Source organism: Pan paniscus, chromosome 6 (assembly GCF_029289425.2).
Source record: "Pan paniscus chromosome 6, NHGRI_mPanPan1-v2.0_pri, whole genome shotgun sequence".
Taxonomy (NCBI): domain Eukaryota; kingdom Metazoa; phylum Chordata; class Mammalia; order Primates; family Hominidae; genus Pan; species Pan paniscus.
This window is the reverse complement of record NC_073255.2, coordinates 18,924,282-18,931,391: the sequence shown is the minus strand read 5'-3', so window position 1 is coordinate 18,931,391 and position 7,110 is coordinate 18,924,282. Positions and strand designations below refer to the sequence as shown.

The window sequence follows — 7,110 nt, the reverse complement described above, 5'->3', positions numbered from 1 at the left end:
ACAGAAAAAATTATATTGGTAGAGGCCACCAGGGTGTGTTGTAATTTGGCACATCATTGCATGGTTTGAATTTCTCTGTGTTCACCCATGTCTTAGACCGAGGTTACCACTTCAAGAAATCCAAGTAGGACATCAACTTCTTGAGTTCAGTCATCTCAGATCCTGACACAGGGTTGCTGTGTTGAGCATCAGTGTGCCTTTGATTTTTTGTCTCAGAATTTCCACAGAGATTTACAAAGAGCAGTACACCATGTGGAGGCCCCTCTGTGGTCCATCTGATCCATTTTCCAGAACAAATTGAAAGCCAAAAAGTCAATATAGTCATTACAAAAAGCCAAAGACTAGAGCCTTTTTTTTTTTTTTAAGTTCTTCTATCATTGCGAAGAACACAGCCTGTAATACAGGCTCTGTACTTTTCCATGAGTATTTTACTGTTTGCTGAATGCAGAACAGCTGATTTATTTTGCTGTACAGACAGGGTCTTGCTATGTTGACAAGGCTAGTATCAAACTCCTGGCCTCAAGCAATCCTCTTACCTCAGCCTACCAAAGTGCTGGGATTACAGGTGTGAGCCATTGCACCCAGCCCTGATTTTCATGCCAGGTCTTGGCATTTGCTTTTGGAACTGTCTTTTGTGAACCAGGGCAATTGCCTTACATTCTAAGACAATTGCTCAAAAATATGCCCATTCAACAATAGTACCAAGCAAATCCTTAAGCAGCTTTACAGTAGGTCATAGGAAGAAAAAGGCTACTTGCTTACTAATGTAAGAAGTCTTTCCTGTAAATTATCTGGTAGGATGCTCTCACATATGCCCTTTTTATTCCATCTTATGTGGAAACTTCTTTCGGCACCTCCCTCTTTTTTTGCAATGCTTTACTGGGGCTTTAATATGGCCTTAAACAATTTACTTATTTGGGCTGTCTGTGTAGGTGCCCAATAATAAGCCAGTAACTATCTTTTAAAAGGAGTACACCAGAGAGGAGCATCTGGTCATTTTATAATTCAAAAGACAAGAGATAACTGTTGAGTAGCAGTGGTTATGGGGTTTTATGAAAGACTCTAGTTGGCTAAATATGAGTGGCCAACACTTCTAGTATCATTTCAACATTAGGACCACGTTATCCAAAAGAATAACTAGCATTACAGCCCTCAATTAAACATGGCCTTCTTTAAAAGATTTTAAGGATCAGATCCAACAGTATTCCAAATGAGGGATGTGATTTCCGTAAAAGTCAAGAAAGGCCAATAGACATTGTTCAGGTTAAGAAACAGACAGTAAAAATAATTCATTTTTAGTGGTCTGCAATAAGTCATAGGTTGCTCAAGTCCATGCAATGCTCAAAAGATTCACTGTCTATGTGGGGCTCTGAATTTTTGTGAGGTTAATCAACCATTCCTGATTATCATGCAATTTATGACTATAGTAAATTTGATTTTGGCTGGATTCTTAGGTTCTAAAATAATTATAATATCATCAATAGAAAACTGCCAGTTGTACTAGATCTACAACCCATGTTATCATATCACAACATTATAGGAGAGAATTCAAGGGTTTTTAATCATACATTACAAATGCTATCCAGACTAAGTTTTTACCCTACTACAATAGCATCCTCACATCCCTGTAAATTGATTTTGTTAGCCCTGAAAGACTCATGAGCAGGACTAGGCAGCACTATACACGGTGCTTCTTTATCTAATAGACCTCAAATAGTTTCCATTCCACCCCAGGCCATTTCAACCACACAATGTATTACTGGAGATTGGATCTAAAGGCACTGACCTTCATGTCAATTTTATTCTTATATTACAAAATAAATGTTAAAAGAGAGCATTTTGGCATCTAATACTGGAAGCTCATTAGAACTTTTCTTTGCTTGTATTTTATCTAGGTGCAAATAAGCTGAGCATATCTTCCTTGATATTTTTAACATCAGGGGGTATTTGAGGAGAGATGGTTATGAGTCCCACAATTTCCTATGAAATTCCACCAAGCTTCAGGTGATCACACTATCAATTTCCTCCTTTTGCATACCAATTTTAATCAGCCATCCCAGGACTTCCCTTCGATGTAATTAGACTCTGAATAGTTGCCTCTTTTATTATCTTGAAGTTTCATATGAGGAAGTGGAAGGAAAAAAAAGTTATTGCCTGCCTCCCATGAGGGAGCTTGTTTCCATGGAGGTGAAGGGTTACAATCAGGAAGTATCCCACTACATCACATGCCAGGAAAGGAAGGCCTCTTTGTCCCTCTGGACCTGAGACTTTCTTCTCACATTGAGCAACACCAGGCAGCCCAGTCTGGCTAAACCCCTCTCACTTCCATCCCTTCAAGCAGTATGAACAGGGAGCAGTGGGAGCCTCGGTAGTCCCAGATAAACCAAAGGCCAAAATAAAAACCATAAAGACCCAAAAAAAGTATAAAATTAAACTGTTATTAGAACAGCAGCCCACAAAAGTAGGCTAAGATGTGCATGCTAAAGCTTAACAGCGTGACTGACTGCTAAAATAAAAGATTTAGATAGGAGCCAGAATCTCGTAACACAATAGATAACAGTTCCAGAATACAATTAAAAAAATCACCCATCATACTAAGAATTAGGAAAATAAAAATTCGAATGAAAAAAGACTATCAACTAATGCCAACACTGAGATAAAGCAGCTGTTGGAATTATCTGACATAAAACTTTAACACAGTCATCAAAAAACACTTCAACATCAATTATAGATTTTTCTTGAAATAAATAAAAACAGAAAACTCAGAAAAGAAATAGAACTTATAAAAAGAACCAGTGGAAACAAATGGAAAATATAGAACTGCTGGCTTGGTTCAATGTAAGACTGGAGATGACAGAGGATAAAATCAGTGAACTTGAGGACAATCAATAGAATTTACCAAATCTGAATAAAAGGCAGAAAAATAGACAAAATATATGTGAACAGAGCCTCAGGAGCCTGTGATATATAGCAGTCATATCATTAGAGTCCCATAAGAAGAGAGAAAAAGAATGGGACTGAAATAGTATTTAAAGAAATCATTACTGAAAACTCTCCAAACTTGACAAAAGACACAAACCTTCGATCTAAGGAGTCCTGTGAACCCCAAACAGAATAAACCCAAGCAAATCTACGCTAAAGCACAAAATCATTAACTTCTGAAAATAGCCAGAGAGACAGCACATTATCTACAGGGGAATACCGATTCAGATGATTTCTTATCTGTAACCATGAAGGCCAGAGCACGTGGCACAATATTTTTCCAGTGCTGAAAGAAAGAAACTGTTCACTTTCTTCTTCAGGAATTAAGGGGTAATTTGCCAGGAACCTCAAATCTCTCCTTCTGGCAACTATTGGTACAACTACACAGAAAATAAGCAAGGCTACAGATGAATTGAACAAAAAAATTGAGATGAAAAACTTACATAGAACACTCTACCCAACAACAGCATAATGTACATTTTTTTAAATGTAACCATGGAAAATTTACCAAGATAAGTCATACCCTGACCAGAAAATAAATCCTAAGAAAATTTAAAGAATTTAAATCATAGAGTGTGTTCTCTGACTATAATGAGTCTAGTTAGAAATCAATAACAGAAATACAACAGGAAAATGTCTAAATACATGGAAAGCAAACAACAAACCACCAAAAAGCCCATAAAAAGATGGAAGGAAGAAAATCATAAAGGGCAGAAGTCAGTAAAATTTAACAATTGGAGAACAATAGGGACAATCAATTAAACAAAAGCTGTTTCTTCCAAAAAAATTAACAAAATTGACAAACCTCTGCAAGACTGACAAGAATAAAACAAACGCAAATCATCAATATCAGGAATTAAACAGGGGATATCATCACAGATTCTATAGCCATTGAAAGAATAATGAGGCCGGGCACGGTGGCTCACGCCTGTAATCCCAGCACTTTGGGAGGCTGAGACGGGCAGATCATGAGGACAAGAGATTGAGACCATCCTGGCTAACATGGTGAAACCCCATCTCTACTAAAATTACAAAAAAATTAGCCGGGCGTGGTGGCAGGCGCCTGTAGTCGCAGCTACTCGGGAGGCTGAGGCAGGAGAATGGCGTGAACCTGCCATTGCACTCCAGCCTGGGCGACGAGCGAGACTCTGTCTCAAAAAAATAATAATAACAAAATAATGAGAAAGTATAACAGACAATTTTACATACATAAATTTGATAACGTAATGTAACAAATTCCTCAAAAGCCACAAACTACCTAAACTGACCCAAGGTGAAATAAATGTTATAAATATTCCTATAGCTATTAAAGAAATTTGATTCATATTTTGAAAGGACGCAAAAAGGAAATCTCTAGTTCTAGCTGGTTTTATTGGTGAATTCAACCAAACATTTAAAGAATTAACATCACTTTTGCAAATTTTACACTACTTATTTCAGAATTAGAAGAAGAAGGGACACTTTCTAATTTATTTTACCAAAGCCAAAGGCAGTACAAAAAAAAATTACCGGCCAGTATCTCTCAAGAATTTACATGACTCTTTCCCATCTTGCAAGATGGCAGATGAAAAAGCTGATAAGCTGGATACTAAAGAGAAGAAACTCAAAGCCAAGAAGGCTGATGGTGACAGGGTGAAAAAGGGTGACGTGACCTCAAAGCTAAAAAGCCCACGAAAGGGAAGCTTCATTGCAGCTGAAATCTGTCCTGGTCTGAGGAACTGGCAGATGTTCCCAATCTGCTGCATATTGCAGAAGGGCCATGTACAAGAGGAAGTACTTAGCCGCCAAATGCAAAGTTGAAAAAAAAAAAAAAATGAAGGAAAGGTGTGTGGTGACAAGCAGGGTGGTGCCCAGGTAGTTAAACTTCGCAAAATCCCTAGATATTATTCTACTGGAGATGTGCCTCGAAAGCTGTTGAGCCACAGCCAAAAACCCTTCAGTCAGCACTTGAGAAAACTACGAGCCAGAGTCACCCCCGGGGCCATTCTGATCATTCTCACTGAGTGCTACAGAGGCAAGAGGGTGGTTTTCCTGAGGCAGGTGGCTAGTGGCTTGTTAGTTGTGACTGGATCTCTGGTCCTCAATTGAGTTCCTCTACAAAGAACACACCAGAAATTTGTCATTGCCATCTCAACCAAAATTAATATCAGTAATGTAAAAATCCCAAAACATCTTACTGACATTTCAAGAAGAAGCGGCTATGGAAGCCCACACACCAGGAAGGTGAGATCTTCAACACAGAAAAAACAAATATAAGATTACAGGGCAGCACAAGATTGATCAGAAAACTGTGGACTCACAAATTTTCCCCCAAATCAAAGCTATTCCTCAGCTCCAGGACCACCTGCATCTGTGTTTGCACTGACAAATGGAATTTATCCTCACAAATTGGTGTTCTAAATTTCTTAAGAACCAAATTACATAATTGATAACAACAAAGAATTTACATGAAAAACCATCAACAAAAATATTAGTAAACCCGATTTAACAATATGCATAAAAAGAACTTTCCTGCATTACCAAATAACATTAATTCCAAGTATGTTAAGACTGATTAAACATTTGAATATCATTCAGTGTAATCCACTGAATGAAGAAACACCTGAGGCTAGGTAATTTATAAAGGAAAAAGGTTTAACTGACTCACAGTTCCGCAGGGTTGGGGAGGCCTCAGGAAACTTACAGTCACGGCAGAAAGGGAAGCAAACACATCCTTCTTCAGAGGACAGTGGGAGAGAGAGGAGTGCCTCTTATAAAACGACCAGATCTCGTGAGAACTCACTCACTATCACAAGAACAGCCTGGGGGTAATTGTCCCCATGATTCAATTACCTCCCCCTGGTTCCCTCCCACAACACGTGGAGATAATGGAAACTACAATTTAAGATGATACTTGGGTGGAGACACAGTCAAACCATATCACAATCATGTCAATAAGCTAAAAAAAAATCATATAACCATTTTAAGTGGCCCACAAAAATAACAAAATCCAAAATTGATTCATGATTTATAAAAAAAGGAACTTTCAGCAAGTGAGAGATAGAGAAGTACCACAGTTTGCTGAAGAGCAACTGTAAAAACCCTAGAGTCAACATTTTACTTAATGGTTGAAGACTATAATACACTTTCTCTTTAAGATCAGGAAGAAGACAAGAATATCCACTCTCATTACTCTTATTGAACATATTACTGGAAACTTTAATTACTGCGATAGTGCAAGATAAAGAAATAAAAGGGATACAGCTTATAAAGTAAGAAACTGCTCCTAAAGTTGAACAATGTGGTACAATAAAAGATCAAGTCACAAAAATGAATCATGTATTTATACACTAATGATGAACATTCTGAAACGGAAATTAAAAACACAGTATCATTTATGATCACTCCAAAGAAAATGAAATACTTAGGTCTATACTTAACCAAAAATATACAGAATCCACATGCTATAATTTTTTTTTTACACGGAGTCTTGCTCTGTTGAGGTTGGAGTGCAGTGGCGCGATCTTGGCTCGCTACAACCTTCGACTCCCTAGTTCAAGAGGTTCTCCTGCCCTAGCCTCCCGAGGAGCTGGGATTACAGGCACGCATCACAACGCTCAGCTAATTTTTGTATTTAGTGTAGAGACGGGGTTTCACCATGTTGGCTAGGATGGTCTCGATCTCCTGACCTCGTGATCTGCCTGCCTCGGCCCCCCAAAGTGCTGGGATTACAGGCATGAGCCACCGTGCCCGGCCTACATGCTATAAATTTTAAGATATTGACAAAAGAAATGAATGAATATCTAAGTAAATGGAGAAGCATACCTTGCATGAATTGGGTTGGAATTTTCTTCAAATTGGTTTATAGACTTAATGTAATTCCAAAGGACCTACAATAGCTTATGCAATTTTGACAAAGAAGGAAAGAAAGAAAAACAGAAGAAAAGCGAATAATGCAAGAGGAGTCAGTCTACTCAACATTAAGGCTTACTCTATAAACGTAACTATAATTTTACTTATTTTTTCTATATATATAATTTCATATATATATAATTTTATATATACATATATATAAAGATTTTTACAGTCCAGGAGTAGGCAATCAATTATTATTAGACTTGCCACCAAAGGTCCAATCCATAAAGAAAA

General features: G+C 37.7%; 1 pseudogene; it reads left to right on the top strand.

The window, feature by feature from the left end:
• Window positions 1–4,341: 4,341 nt before the first annotated feature.
• On the top strand, window positions 4,342–5,382 carry LOC100987497 (large ribosomal subunit protein eL6-like; annotated as a pseudogene).
• The last annotated feature ends 1,728 nt before the right edge of the window (window positions 5,383–7,110 follow it).